Below are 16,502 nucleotides of genomic sequence, written 5' to 3'. Positions count from 1 at the left end.
TTTAATCCATGAGCAGCAAATTGGAGCTTCCATCTCTTTAAAGATCTCATCCTCTTAAGCTGATTTTTGGTCCAACTGTGAGCACTTGGCCCATGATGGACAAATTAGAATTTATTCCCAGAACTTTTTATTGGGGCCAGAGAGAGCCTCAGGTTTTCTTTGATGGCAAAGTTGGAAGATATAAGACTGAGACCTGCTATAGCTATATTTCCTGTGATAACTCAGCCACTTTTGACCTGCCTAAAACTTTTAAACCTTTGGAGAAAGCCCATCTGACAGAAGGAAACCAACGTTTCAAGAGAAAACACACCTCACACACACACACACACACACACACACACACACACACACACTTATACATACACTCACAGAGTTCTGACAGCAGTTGAGGGTTAGTTTCAGGGTCTTGCTCCTTTGATTTTCCTGCAATTATAAAAAGCTTTCTACTAAATAGCAAATAAGGTAGTTCAAGATAACTTCTGATGTTTAAAACTAAAGGTGACAACTAATAGTATTAAATCCTCCAAGTTAAGAGCATAGGTTCTGCAGTCTTATTGCTTAGGATCAAATTCTGGCTTCCCTTACAAACGGTGACTTTGCACAAGTTACTAGTTTAACCTCTCTAAGCCTTAGTTTATTTATTTGTGAGTGGGAATGATATTGGTCCCAACTTCATAGGATAGCGATGAGCACTAAATAACATTATATTGTTTCAGTTATTTATTGCTACATACCAAACCACCCCAAAACTTGGTGGGTTAAGACAATATCAACTGTTTATTTGCTCGGTTCCACAATCTGGGCATGGGCACAGTTCATCGCTGCTCCACGTGGTGTGGCTGTGTTGGAACTGGAACTGAAGGATACAGGATGGCTTTACTCACATGTCTGGTGCCTCAAAGGCTGGCTACAAAGGCTGGGGACTGGCTGAGTCACTGTTTCTCTCCCTTTATTGCTCTCAGCCTCCAGGCCCTCTCTTTCCCTGAGGCCTCTCTGCATATCAGAGTGATTGGATGTTTTTAGTTGGTGGTAGACTTCAAAGAGCATGAAAACAGGGCTTCCCTGGTGGCGCAGTGGTGCCCCAGTCCGGGAAGATCCCACATGCCTCGGAGCAGCTAGGCGCGTGAGCCACGGCCGCTGAGCCAGCGCTTCCGGAGCCTGTGCTCTTCAATGGGAGGGGCCGCAACGTTGAGAGGTCCAAAAAAAAGAGCATGAGAACAGAAGGCTCGGGACTCCACTCTCTGGGTTAACAGCTCTAGCTCTGGAGACATCCATTCTTTTTCACAAAAAGTTACACAGGTTTGCTGCTGAGTAATTTTAGTATTAGCTTAAAATTTTATTTGTTTATTTAGCTCAGGGTAAGCAGGAACTGCCTGGTGTCTGCTGTTGGGACAGCACAACCCAGCCTGCCTGGTACTGACTGTGGGTCTCCTGGGCAGGCTCCCCTCCCCATGACCCTGGTCCAAACACACTCCCCACACCATGAAACAGGGAAATGTGTGGTGTAACTGGATCCCATTGTCGGGCACCCAGCTGGATGCAGAGCAGACCTCAGGTATGATTTCTTTTGTTTTCCTTTGGTGACAGCTTCATTGGGATAGAATTCACGTAACATATAATTCACCTATTTAAAGTGTACAATTCAGTGGTTTTTCATATATTCACAGAGTTGAGCAACTGTCACCACAATCGATTTTTGAGTATTTTTATCACTCCAAAACCATTTTTAATCTATCACATACCTGTACATAATACTTAGGACATACTCAGCACATGGTGAGCATTATTATTATTTTTTCAAACCAACTATTAACTCTGGCTTGATATTGTTGAATCTGGATAACATGAACATGGGTATTCCTTAAACTATTATTTTGTGTATGTTTTTAATTTTGTACAATAACAAGTTAAAAATGTTATTAATATAACCTTCTTTTTCCTTTCCTTAATTCTTTTAAAATCTGTTTCCTTTCATTTTTTTCCCCAACTTATCGACGGTGACATTTCCTGGTCACTTTTCTCTATACTAAGAAGCTCGGAGGATTGATAGCTGCACTGTGACAATTATGATTACAGAGAGGCAGTACCAGGTAGCCCGTGGAGGGTGGAGGGCAAGGGCATGGTGAAGACGCACCCAAGAGCAGAAGTCTGGTGAAAAGAAAGAATGGCTGGGCTCACACCATTGAAGAAAGGAAGAGGTTGTACTAGACACAAGGACCCCAACTAGACCCCAGACTTCCCTTTCACTCCTATGTTTTTTGAAAATCACTTCCCTGGTTTTTTTTTTTTATCATTGAAGTATAGTCGATTTACAATGTTGTGTTAGTTTCAGGTGTACAGCATCACTTCTCTGTTTTGACTTATAGAAAAATAAGATATTCTAACCTTGGCTTTGGCTACTAAGCAAAGAAACGAGATGTGGGGTGGGGTAAATTGGAGATGAGGACACCAAAGGAAGAAGATGGAACATGAATTTAACACACACAGAATCAGGCATCCATTGTCAGAGGCCCATGAGTAGCTTCTCTGTATGGCTGGGGAGCTAGGACCCCTGGAACCTGGCCTCATGTTCCTGGCATTTAATTAGTGAAAAGGTAAAGGAAGCACAAGGACTAAGACAGTTTACTCATCTTTCTTTTCATCTTTTCTATTTAGTTATCATTTTGTGCACTTTCTGGGACACTTTCTCAACCTTATCTTTCCATCCTTCTGTTGAATTTTTTTCTTCTATCATTTGAAAATTTCTAAGCCCTTTTTTCAACATCTATTTGATTATTTCTTTGTTTTGGTAATCCACTCTTGTTTTATGGATGCAACATCTCTTAACTCTCCGAAGATATTAATGATGATTCTTTTGAAGCTCCCTTCTCACTTCTCTCTTTCTGTTTCTCCAAATTATTTTTTTCTGTTTGTTTTTGGTCTCTTATCTTTCATGATAGAGACTTCATCTTGCTGATGATCTTTGGTGTCATTTCAAAGACGGAGGTTTAATAAGATGACTGGAGGCTAGTGATTTTAGGCATTTTAAAATTTTGACCATTTTGTTGGTATCTTTGAGTCTTTCCCCTTGGGCTGTTCAGATGCTTCAGAAAAATGATCTAATCTTCACACTAGACCAGAGCTGGCCAACAGAACGTTCTGAGGTGGTGGAAATGTTCTGGATCTGTACTGTCCAACATGTCTATGGAGCACTTTGAATGTGGCTAGTGCACTTGAGAAACTGAATTTTAAATTTTATTTAATTTTGTGGCTAGCTGTACTGCTCTCCAAATGTATTCTCTGAGCGGCACTACATGTAAATATTCATTTAATTCCCCTCTTTTCAGTACAATACTTCTATCTTCAACTATATCTGATGTTCTTTTCAGAAAAGAAACCCTTTCATCTTTCTCCAGTGTTGGGAAGAGTAGTCATCCAGTTGGGCTGAGCAGGGGATGACATCTCAGGGTATGAGTCTTCAACATCCTGTTGTCAGCCTCACCTTCACACTCACGTCTAGAAGTGCCTGGTGCTGCCAATTCCTGAGCCTTTTGGGGTTGCTTCTTGGTTTTCTCTGTGTTAATTAGCATTAGGATTCTTTATTTTTTGTATCAGTCACTCTTGTCCCTCTGGTTCCTAGCTTCCAAAATTCAGTTGCTGATGTGTCCTCTTCTTTTTCTTTATCCTTGTGAGTTTATAAAATTAAAAAAAAAAATCCTCTAGTGTCATTTTAATGGGATTTCAGGAGGGAGTAAAAGTGGATGAGTGTGTTTAATTTTCCATCTTTAGCAGGAAATTCCTAAGTGATCTATTTAAAAAGTTGTCCTACTGAAGGCTAGCTATATCATATTACCTCAGAATTTTATAGCATACTTATCTATCCAGTTTGTTTTGTCAGTGTCTTTGTGAGTGAGTAGAAAGCAGCGAATAGTAACAAAGATGAGGATAACAACTACTAAATGTAGAGCTTAGACTTTAAAGCTCATGTTCTCAATCACTGAGCTATCCTGGTGTTGGAAGACCTGGATTAGAATTCCAGGTTTGACACCTTAGTCAAGAAGAACTAACATTTATCAAGAGCTTATTTTATTAAGTGCCAGGACTTTACTAAGCATTTTGTATATATTACTTCATTTAATCCTTATACCAACCCTATGAAGTAAGTACTATCTTATTCCTACTTAACAGATGGAGAAACTGAGGCACAGAGGAGGTTAATTAACCTGTCCAAAGTCACACAGCCAGCAAATAGTGGAACTGGGATGGTGACCCCCATATCCAGTCAAGTCTTGGGGAGGGCTTATTGCTCAAATGAGGACAATGATATCTCTATGGTATCTGTGCCAACTGAGTTATTGTGAGCATCGAATATAATGTGTGAAAACAATAAGTCAATCTACAGAGGGTGGGCATTGTTCCTTTTCAAGTAAAGACTTAGATCCACAGAGGTTAATTGATACTGGCAACCACCCTCAGGGGCAGGATGCAGAATCAAATCCTTCTGATGCCTGGTCAGATACACTGAACATGAAACCCTTAATTCCACTTGCATCTCCAAGATCTATTTGTTTCTATTTTTGCCTATCACCCACCTTTTTTCAGTCCTATCTCAAAGGTGAAGATGAGATTCAGATTTACACAAGTTTAAACCATCTCTTCTCTCTGGAAGTTCTGTGCTTTCTTACATGTACATCAAGTAGAGCTCTATGTGTGTGGGAAGAGATCCCAAGAGCTCTTGATAGCCCTCCACTCTCAGGCTCACTCTGGTTACCCTGCTAGCCCCATCCCCACTGTACTTCAACATCTTGCATTGCACAGTCCTTCGTGTGGGTTCTTGGGACAAAAAACATTTGCCACTCCCTGTCCCCAAGAGCTAGTCCCATTTCTGAGGGGCGCTCATTGAGTTGCCCTCTGTGGCATATCTGTCCATCTTCTGTTTGGGGCTCAGGAAGACATGACGTGGGCTTGTATGACATCCTTATCATAAACACCATCAGATATTCAAGTGCACATACCCATTGGCCTTGTGGTTATGGAACTTATTAGGATTTATTAATATTAAAAAGTCAGTTCTTTTCTTCCAGAAAAAAGCCTTCCAAAGGTCAGCATTGTTTTTAATTGAGTGAATCTTTTTTGCAGGTTAAATTGTGAATCCAAATGGCTTTGTTGAAGGGATCCCGCTGCAGTCAATCCTGCAGTAATTAGCACACAGGAAGGCTGAATAGGGTTGAACGTTCCTTTTGCTTTAATGAGAGGAAAGTTCCTGCTAGTGAATGACACTTGCTATAGCTTCGGACTCAGATCAGTGGTGGTGAGCACTGTGTGCTTTCCTTTCCGCCATCCTGTCTTGTTCACTCTGTCCCTCTCTTTACCCTCTTTCTCTTCCATTTTACTTTCTTTTCTTTGGTAGCTCTCTCCTCTTCTCCTCATTGGGGGAGGGGGAGACTGGAAACCTTTTTCCTCAGTGTCCTGTGGAGAGTGCAGAGTCCGCATGTCCTCACTGGGGGTTTGGGAGGACTTCATTGCCAATTCCAGGTCTGGGTGCTGACCTACTTCTGCTGCACATTTTCTAGGTGTCTATTTCAGTCCTTTTGATTCATCAAAGAGCAAAGAGTAAAACTTGCCTCTGAGAGAGAGAGGTCCTCAGGACCACAGCCTATGGTAGGCAAGAAAATCTGGCTAGAATTTGATAGCATTGTTTTGTTTTCATTGGTGGTCAGTGATACTGCATTTTCATTTATCGTAATAAGGCCAAATTTCCTTTATTAAAAAATGTATGTGTGTAAAACAAGGGACTCAATTTGAAGAATGATATTTAATAATCAGTTGTTCGGGTGGTGGTGCTGTACATGGCCCAGATCATGAAGCTGGTTGTAGGAGGGGCTCTGCAGATGCGACCAGAACTGAGCAGGTGGACAGCGGGTGAAGGGAGCCGGGCAGCATGGGGGGAGGTGACTGCTGCTATTGTGCCCACAAAGATAACGTCTGCATTTCTTGGATGCTGAGAGCCTTCAGCAGGCAGAGGATAGTGATTCTTCCATGGAACCCTCCTCTCCCAGAGTTCGTTTTGAAGACCCTAGAGTGTCTCTGTGTTTCCCTTTTGTTTCCTGCTTCTTGCTAATCATCTTGGGCTTATGCCTGCTCTATTTACTTACCAGAGAAAGTGAGAGATGCTCTGGACCATTTCACTGAAAACATCATGCCAATTAGGCACAAACTTCTCCTGCCCCAGGTGGCCACCACAAATCTGCCACCTAGAGCCTTTTAAGCCAGTTCTGGAGCTGGTCTTGAGTGCCAACCTGTGTGTCCTCTCTTGCTCATCCAGGGTCTGCTGTCCCAGTGAGGCATGACTGAGACGCAGACCCCAGAAGTGACCTCACTTACAGGTGACACAACATTTTTGGCCCCCAGTCTTTCGGGCTTGGTTAATTCTCTGATAGAAGGATAATCACTCATGTGGCCACACCTACTTCAGACACAAGTTAAAGGCACTGGAGAGCCAGCCCGGGCAGAACAAGGACCTCTCCAGCCCCTCTTTCTCCCCCTCCACAGCTGGACGTGCTGCTCAAGCAGCTGCTTTGGGGCAGATGACCAGCCAGGGTCACCTTTCCTTTTCACAGCTTATGCAGCAAAGATCCTTACAGAAAACTTATATATATATATATATATTTTTTTTTTTTTTTCTTTTTGAGGCCTGTTTTTTTCAGCCATTCCATGAGAGGATGAGGTTTTACAGTGCTCTTTTTTCCCTTGTAACTTTGTTCTCTAGGGACAGGTGGGCCAGTGTCCTTTGCTCAGCAGCAGAGACCTTCCAGTCTAGAGCAGCTTCCTGCTCGTATCCCTGAAGCCTCACCACTGCCATGGGTGCTGGCTGACATGAGCCTGCCAGTGTCCACGTCATCTGCTACCTGGAGAGCAGCAGGGCTGGGGAATTGACTGTCCTCTCCCCCCATGTCCTCCCACCCCACCCACAGACTTCAACCAAATATTGATGGGAACTGGTGTACAAGTACTCCAGTTCCTTCACTCCCAGGAGGGAGAACTCTGAAGTATGTACACTACACTGGTGCCCAGGCTTTTCTTAGCAGGATCAAACTCTTCACATTTGAATCCTTGTCTCAGGCTCTTATGGGGGCAATCCAATGTCAGAAATTCACATATTGCTGGAGTAAACTAAGTCTTCCATTTCAATCTTTAAGATGCTTTTTTATACATTTGAGTTGGAAATAATATTCTATATGTAGGCATTATCATCAAGCATTGACATCAGTTAAGCCTAAGAAGTTTTACTGCAACAAATGTTTAGGGTAAAACTTTAACAAAGGATATGAACATCAGTCCAATGGCAGGCACCTGTGTGATGTGAAGAGAAAGTTAGGGCTCCAGATGAACAGGATTTCACCCTGGACCCAAGCTGTCCCTGACTTCAGCTCTGGCTGAACCTAGATGCTTACCCTCAGCAAGCTTGATTCCCAGAAGCCAAGGCAATCAGAAATGTTTGAGGCAGAAGGAACTTTCATCATGTAGTTTTCTCAGCTCGTTCGTGGCCAGTTTGATAAAGTGGAAAAAGAAAATCATGTTGCAGCTTCTAAAGAGAAGCTAGGAGATACAAAAGGGGACTTGTCTAAAAATAAGTCAATTTCCCAATGGAGAGCTTCAAGAGAGACTGAAACTTGGGGCACAAGGCCCACTGCAATACCGCCTGCAGTATCATGCATACTCCTGTTGCCTGACCTTACATGTCATTCTCCTACCTGGAGGCCCTTCATCTCCATCACATCCCGGCTCGAACACTGCCTCCTCCAGAAAGTCATCTGTGAAACAGATCCGTCTTCACAATGGAGATACAGGTTGTCAAGACTGTGAAGGGTCTGAGATTTTACACTACTTGCCAGTTAACAGCCTAGCATGGTTGCATGGATCCTGGCAGAAGACAGGAGACTCTTGAATCAGAGACAAAGGTCTTCATTTGTAATAGCAGTAGCCAGAGTGTCAGATTTGTTCTCTGAGCCCCAATTCCTACTGGGAGATTTGAAGAAGGCCAGATGTTGATTGCATTTCAGGAGAGGAGCTCTGAGCTCAGGGAGCTTGAATCTTTTATAATGGGTAGTATGTCCGCCTTTTGCTCCACAGGGAGACAATAACTTCCAAAGGCTCTTTACTATGCGGACATCTTTGAAATAATAGATAGGAACAAAAAGAGTTGTACCTCTGCTCAAAGTGGTGCAGAAACATGAGACACCCATGGCAAATTGTCTCCATCATGGACCAAACCTGAGAGGACTATTATAATTAGGTTGATAAGCAGTGATAATTAGGGTAAAATAACGGATTGCATGAGTTTCAATTCTATTAGCTAGGATTTGAATCGTGTTAGCTGTATAACCTTGGATAAGTTACATAATTGATCTGTGCCTCAGTTTGACCATTCGGAAAATGGAGATAGTAGTACCTCTTGCATACTTGTGAGGACTAAGTAGGTAAATATTTGCAAAGTGCTTAGAATAGTACCTAGAACTTAGAAAATACTGTGCATTTGTAAAATAAAATAAGAAATCAAGATTAATCAATGCATTCCCTGGTGGCCTGTGGCTAGGACTTATGTCCTTTGAGACAGTCTCATCAAACTGCCTGAAGGGTCTCAGCTTACGTGAAGTACCTGACTCCTACTAATGGAGAAGTGCATCTGCTTTGGGTTCCTGGTGTAGGCCCAAGTGGTTGTGGTAGCCAGGGGTTAAGGAGCCCAGACACATGTGCCTTGAGTCAGCGTGGAAGGTGGTGAGCAAAGGAATGGCCTGTGAATTAGAAAGTATGGGTATGAAATCCAGGTGGCCCCAGACCTTGTGGTCTTTTCAGCCCTGTTTTTCAGGTCTCCATTCAGAAGTGGAGAAAATATCACTAGAATGTCATAAACCATGATGGCGGCTGCCTCTGAAAGAGCTGGTAGAGACTTCTACAGAAAGCAAGGCCAGGGGTGAGGGCAGAGGAAGCTGTTGGGCACGTGGGTGCTGTGGACCTTTGAGGAGAGCTATAGGGCAGCTATGGCATCAGAGAGCTGCAGGGCATGCAATGTTCCAGGCAAGAGTCATTCACAGAGAGGACCGGGAGAGGGTGTTGGTACCTTGGGGTGAGGGACACTGCAGTAGGAGAGATGGAAGGTATAGTAGAGGTTTGGGGAAGAGAGGTAGGAAAGGTTTTTCTGAGGCTAAAGCTTTTTCTAATGCTGAATGAACATTCTTTTAAGATTCTGGAAGGATGAAAGGAGGAGTGTCTGGTGGGCTCCTTTTTATACATTTTACATGCAGTCTCTCTTATTTAAGGATAGTTCGGCAGGAAAATGAAGTCCTCTGACAGAAACCTGGTAATCACACACCCTTCACAAATCTGATCTGTGATGAAAATTACCAGGTGTGGGAGTGTGAAGAGTAGTGCTGGGGGCATAAATATTTTGACATCCATCCAGATAAGTACTTCTCTTACTGGTAAACCCTCTGCACCCTGTCCACCATGAAAACTAAGCCAGGGGTTGGAGGAGGGTAAAAGGATGGGTGTAGCGCCCGTTAATGGAGGGAATTAGCTCTTTGATGAGTAGAAAGAATTAAGAAAAAGAAGGACAGTAGAGAAAATATCATTGGCCTGAGTCGTAAGAGTCAGGGCTCCCACCGGGCTTAGGGTGGGGGTAGGATGAGGAGTACAGGTAGGGAGAAAAAAGAAGCTTCTGGAAAATTAGAGGGTGTCTACTTGTGCTCTGAGAGGGCACAGAGGCACATGCCACTGTTCTGGGTGGTGAGTGGCACAAAATGAGGTCAGGAAGGCCTGGAAACATTCTAGTTGTGGAAGGGAGACATAGGAGGACAAGTTCATTCTGGGAACTGTGAGCATTGACAGGGTAGACTGAGGTGGTGGAAGTGGTCAGTAGGAAGGGATCAGTAGTGGACAGATCTGGAATTTTCCTGGAAGGTCACAGGAGAATTTGCTGATGGATTGCATGTGGGCTGTGGAAGAAAGAGAGGAGTCAAGGGTGATGGCAGGGCTTTTGGTCTGTGTGTCTGGATCAATGATAGTTATTTACTGGGACTGAGAAGACGTGGGGTAGAATCCAGTGTGGTTTAAGAGGAGTATCGGATAAAGCCTGATAGAGACGTCATGTAGGCAGTTAGATAAGGGAATCTGGAATTCAGAGGGAAGGTCAGGGCTGGAAATACACCTTTGGAAGTAACTGGCAAGGAAATGGTATATAAAATACAGGAACTGGATGCTATCATTTGGGCTTGGGTGTCTAGAGAGAGGGAAAGAGTTTGAGGACTGAGCCTCAGTGCTACCCACCATTTAGAGATCAGAAAGAGGAGGAGAGTCCAGCAAAAGAGAGCAGTTACCTATGTTCTCTCTCTTTTTTCTTTTGGCCACACCACACAGCCTGTGGGATCTTAGTTCCCCAACCAGAGATTGAACCCACACCCCCTGCATGGGAAGCACAGAGCCTTAACCACTGGACCACCAAGGAATTCCCTGTTTTCTTACATAGAAATACAATAATAGCCCCTTTTTATGGCTGGTGTTTGTAATCAGGGCTAATGCCTATAGAATAGATTCAACCAGCTTTAGCCTTTTAAACTTTGAGAATCTGAAGAGACCCTAATCATTACATGGTCCTGTGTTTTTCACAGTGTGGATCATTGAAGGTCAGGAAATCAGTTTATTGCATCCTGACCTGCATATTTTAGAAAGTGAGTTATAATAGAAGACCTCAGAGTGTCGCATATAGTAAGGATAAGCACTGTTTCTGAAGCTACTGTTTCTGTTTTGTGTGTGTGTGTGTGTGTGTGTGTGTGTGTGTGTGTAGGTCACCATGTAAATTTTTTTCTCTTTTCCTTTGGTACTCAACTGCCCTGAATTGGACTAATTCTAATCATTGGTTTGTGACACCACATATCAGCATTGGTGCTTGAATAGCACTCTTTTATTTTATCTACCATTTAATATTTTAGTTTAAAGCAACATAACAGGACTTCCCTGGTGGCACAGTGGTTAAGAATCCGCCTGCTAATGCAGGGGACACGGGTTCGAGCCCTGATCCAGGGAAGATCCCACATGCCGCAGAGCAACTAAGCCTGTGCGCCACAACTACTAAGCCTGCGCTCTAGAGGCCGCGAGCCACAACTACTGAAGCCCGTGCTCCTAGAGCCTGTGCTCCGCAACAAGAGAAGCCACCGCAATAAGAAGCCCGCACACCGCAACGAAGAGTAGCCTCCACTCGCTGCAACTAGAGAAAGCCCACGTGCAGCAACAAAGACCTAACGCAGCCAAAAATAAATAAATAAAATAAATAAATTTATTAAATAAAATAAAGTAAAGCAACATAACATTTAAAATGTAACATTTAAATAACATTTAAAATAACATAAAGGTCACTTGCAACCAATAATGAGAACATTTCCAATAATGTTGACTACCCTCTGCCTCTCCCTCCCCAGGTAACCATGTTCTTAATTTTGTCTTTATCTTTTCCTTTCTTTTTTTCCCCACTTTTGTTCTGTCTTCCTATCTTTCTTTCTATGCATAAACAATATCTTGTTTGGATCTTCTTCTTTATTTTTTTACTTTTTACTATGGAAAATTTTAAATATATAAAAAAGCAGAGGGAATGATATAATAAACACTCATGTACCCATCTCTCAACTTCAACAATGATGAACTCACAGCCAGTCTTGCTTTGTCACTATCCTCATTACCCCCATCTGGAAGCAAATCCCAGATAACATATCATTTTATCCATAAGCATTTCAGCATAAGACTTAAAAACACAAAGTCGTTATCACATCTAAAAAATTTAACAATAGTTTTAAATATGCCATCATTTTCAGAGTCCTAATTGTCTCAAGAATGATCACATTTATGAAAAAATTAAAAAGTTGAACTTTGACCGATAATTAAGGATATTAAGAAATGATTCTTATTTTGTCTTTGATGTAATAAGCTATTGTGGTTATTATTTTTGGTTATTTTTAAAGAGTCTTTATTATATATATTATATTCGTGTATAGTCAGTATGTGTGATATAGCTATACTGAAATGTTTATGGATGAGATGCTATGATGTCTGGGATGTGTCTTGAGATAATAATCCAGGAGTGGTGGTGAGTGGGTGGGGTTCAGATGAGTTGAGACTGGCCATGGGTTGATTATTATTGAAGCTGAGGAACAGGTATATGGGGGTTTATTAAACTTCTCTGTTAGCTTTTGTACATGTTTGAAATTTTCCATAGGAAAAAAATGCCATACTGAAATAAACATTCTAGTGCATAACTCCTTAGGCACATGTGAGAGTTTCTTCAGGTTATAAATTTAGAAGTGCAGCTTCAGCTCTACTGGATAGTGCCAAGTCGTTCCTCAGAATTAATGGCAGCCTTCAACAGAGACAAGGTAAGAACTCAGGTTGCCTCACTTTGAGGACGGTGAATCTCATCTCTGTCAGCACCTTCAAGGTGTGACTGTCCTGGGTGAGGAGGAGGAGAGGGGGCATGTGCTGATCGATGTCCCTTCTCCTGAAGGTGACAGAAGTATGATAGGATGCAGCTAGATCAGAATAGCAATTTCCAGAACATGAGTACTTGCCTAAGTCTACCTACTATTTGCTTTCCTACCTTTGAGCCCTTGTTTTAGGTATAAGACTCACAGAGTTTGTAAAAATCTACATATATCTACTGTTTTTGATTTGTTACAAAAGAAAAGTATGTTCATTATAGAAATTTAAAACATTACAAATAAATAAAAGGAAGAAAATAAAAATCAGCGTAGCCTACCACAGCTGTCAGCATTTGGTGTTTACTCTCTCTTTTCTTTGCAAATATTCCACATTCTATTTGAAATGTGCTTTCTTCACTTTAGGTGATTTTTCATATTATTAAACATTCTTTTACGATATAGTTTTTTTTTTTTTTTTTTTTTTTTTTTTTTTGCGGTACGCGGGCCTCTCACTGTTGTGGCCTCTCCTGTTGCGGAGCACAGGCTCCGGACGTGCAGGCTCAGCGGCCATGGCCCACGGGTCCAGCCACTCCGTGGCACGTGGGATCTTCCCGGACCGGGGCACAAACCCGTGTCCCCTGCATCGGCAGGCGGACTCTCAACCACTGCGCCACCAGGGAAGCCCTACGATATAGTTTTTGATGGTGGCTTGGTATTTTGTTGTCTAGAAATGACATAATTCATTTAAATAATTCCCAATTTCTAACGCTTAGTTTCCAATATTTCCCTATTTTTTTCTATTTTTGCCATATGCTCATTTTGAAGACTGACTGAACACTTTGACTTGTCTCCAAATAGAACCAGTCCCACTGTGAACTAGCAGATGGGACTGTTTCATGGGGAAACACACAGCACACAACACAATCTTGGAAACTCAAGATTATTTAGCCATATGATATTTGTGTTTTCTACCGTCCTTTCTTCTTTCCAGACAGTAGCCTCTTCTCTCTATTTTCTCTTTCCCCCACACAGTTTCCAAACGTTCCTCATGATGTCCAGAATTCAGACTTATTCATCTCTGCCCACTCACTCAGCAAAGCAAAAAAGTTCTGCAGTCAGCAAAACTAACCATCTTGAGACAGCATTTCATGGATCATCTGTTTTAACCAAAATGTTTCACCAAATGATTTATCAAAGTATTATACAATCTGTAACAATTTCCTTGAGATAAATTCTTAGGGGTGGGATGGCTTTATCAGAGAGCTTCAAAATGTGAAGACTTTTGATGACCGTTAGGAGTAAGGTGCATTGATTGGCTTTCTGCCAGTGGTCCTGAGCGACTCTTGGTTTGACTGCAGTAATTAACAAGCTGAGATTTGCAGCTGCATTTCTTGGGTCCTTCTGTCACTCTATTCTCCATAAGCATCCTCAGAAGCAGCACATCAGTCAGAGTTCAACCAGGGGAGCAGAGTTCAACCCGGGCAGCAGTTCAACCGGTGGTATGGAAATGGGATTGGTTATAGGGATTAGACTTTACACAACTGTGGCAGAGCTGAGGCAGTCGAGTTCTGGAAGGACACTGGTTGGAGGATCAGAGAAAAGTCACCAGCTAGTGACTTTGAAAGCCCATGAAGGGGAACTATTTGGTCGTTGGCCTGAAGTTGCTGTAGGCCAGCAGGGCAGACAGTGGGGAAGAAAAGCTGGATGTGAAGCAGAGGAAAAGAAACAGGTTGGAATGTGTGAAGGCAAACTGTATCTGTCTTTCACTGCATCTAACTCTGGTGATGTCGCTGACCTGTGGAAAAGTGAGTGCCTTTCGCTTTGAAGCCATGTGTTTGGCCAAGGGCTAGGCGGAGCTGACTGAAGAGAGGGGTAGGAGCTGAAGTAGCTGCACAGCCTGCTGCTGCCGCAAGCTAACAAGATGAGCCCGCAGGTCAGCAATGTGTATGACCTGCCCTGGCCCCTGGGACCGGCACTCAGCTTCCAAGCATAACAGCTGCTGTATACTTTGCGGCTTCCAAATCTCATGCAAATTACTCTTGGGTACAATCCTAGCTTGGAGCTGTATGGGGAAAGGACTTTTGGGAAGCATAGGTCAAGCTTAGCTAAGTTGGCACAAAGTAAAACCACAAGTGACTTCTGGTGAGTCTGGGGTGAAGGGTAGCAAAGTCAAAAGAATCTTGCTGATAGTTTTTTCTGTAAGATAAAAGATTTTCCAGAAGTGAAAACAATATCTACACTGCAATATCTGCACAAAATTCTGCAGAGAAATTTTACACTTTTGGGTCCATTAAAGGAATTACGAACCACATATTCTCAGGTCTGTTGTCAGGGGTATTGAACAGCCAAGCATAGAAACACCATGAGCTTGCTTCATTTCCCTGAAACATACTTAGTAAGTAACCTGAGTTAACCTATGTATGGAGTCTGTATAAAGGATATAAAAATATCCCCTATCAATAATAGAATCCATTGATAATGGAGTTGCTGCTAATCTGTTGTATCATGAAGAATTTATCAGTTACAGAAGTTAAACTTGTCTGTAAAAGTGGTTCCCCTCTACTACTCAGAGAACCTGCTGCATTTTATTGCTGTCATAGGATGTTTGTCATACGTCCCAAACATAGGCAACAAAAAGTCTCCTCTACAGCATTAAAGAATTCAAAATTGTTGTCAACTCCTAAATATTACTGCTTTGGAAGAGAATTCCAGTGGTAAACAAAAATTTTCGAAAATTATCCTATTCTATGGCATAGATTTTTCCAGTTTTATTGACAACGGTGGTAGTGTGAGAGGTAAAGTGATAGAACGGATTGAGGAGAAGACAGCTCCAGAATAACATGGGTGGTGGAATTTAAACAACTCCATCTTTGTATCCTTGTTCTTATTACAGAAGTTAGTTCCCACTAACTTACTGATACTTCTAGTATCAATAAAAACAGATATTTCCACTTATACGACTGCCTAATTCTTTGATGTTTTTCCAAACATCATTTTGCACAACAGTGCTGTGTTTTATTATGGAGAGTCCTTGAAAAAATCCCCCAAAGGGGTCAGACATTATTGGTACAGCTCTGGAAAGATCTTTATTTAATTGAAGTACAGTTGATTTACAGGTTGTGTTAATTTCTGCTGTACAGCAAAGTGATTCTGTTATTCATATATATACATTGTTTTTTGTATTCTTTTCCATTATGTTTATCATACGATATTGAATATAGGTCCCTGTGCTATAGAGTAGGACCTTGTTGTTTATTCATTCTCTATATAATAGTTTGCATCTGCTAATCCCAAACCCCCACTCTATCCATCCCCCACTCCCGCCCACCTTGGCAACCACAAGTCTGTTCTCTATGTCTGTGAGTCTATTTCTGTTTTGTCAATGAGTTCATTTGTATCACTTTTTTAGATTCCACATATAAGTGATATCATACGGTATTTGTCTCTGTCTGACTTACTTCACTTACTATGATAACCTCTAGGTCCATCCATGTTGCTGCAAATGGCATTATTTCATTCTTTTTTTATGGCTGAGTAATATTCCATTGTATATATGTGCCACATCTTCTTTATCCATTCATCTGTCAATGGACATTTAGGTTGTTTCCATGTCTTAGCTATTGTAAATAGTGCTGCTGTGAACCTAGGGGTGCATGTATCTTTTTGAATTAAAGTTTTGCCTGGATATATGCCCAAAAGTAGGATTGCTGGATCATATGGCCACGCTATTTTTAGTTTTTTGAAGAACCTCCAGACTGTTTTCCATAGCAGCTGCACCAACTTACATTCCCACCAACAGTGTAGGAGGATTCCCTTTTCTCTATTTAGGTCTTCTACCCACTTTTCAATTGGATTTTTTTATTTTTTTGTTGTTTAGTTGTATGAGCTGTTAGTATATTTTGGTAATTAAGCCCTTGTGGAAAGATCTTTTTTATTCTCACAGCAAGAGATAAGGCCTATGGGGCTTCCCTGGTGACACAGTGGTTGAGAGTCCGCCTGCCGATGCAGGGGACGCGGGTTCGTGCCCTGGTCCGGGAAGATCCCACATGCCGCGGAGCG

The 16,502-nt window shown here is 42.1% G+C and overlaps 1 long non-coding RNA gene across 1 annotated transcript in view; it reads left to right on the top strand.

Annotated features, from left to right (window-relative positions):
* Nucleotides 1-793: 793 nt before the first annotated feature.
* LOC109550741 (uncharacterized) overlaps nt 794-16,502 on the top strand; it is a 265,141-nt gene continuing 249,432 nt past the window's right edge. Inside the window, exon 1 of the long non-coding RNA XR_012332467.1 lies at nt 794-1,555. This is a non-coding gene — a long non-coding RNA (uncharacterized lncRNA). The remainder of the gene's footprint in view (nt 1,556-16,502) is intronic.

Source organism: Tursiops truncatus, chromosome 6, assembly GCF_011762595.2.
Source record: "Tursiops truncatus isolate mTurTru1 chromosome 6, mTurTru1.mat.Y, whole genome shotgun sequence".
NCBI classification, from domain to species: domain Eukaryota; kingdom Metazoa; phylum Chordata; class Mammalia; order Artiodactyla; family Delphinidae; genus Tursiops; species Tursiops truncatus.
Note: the sequence above shows the minus strand (reverse complement) of the source record. Positions and strands in the feature narration are given on the sequence as shown.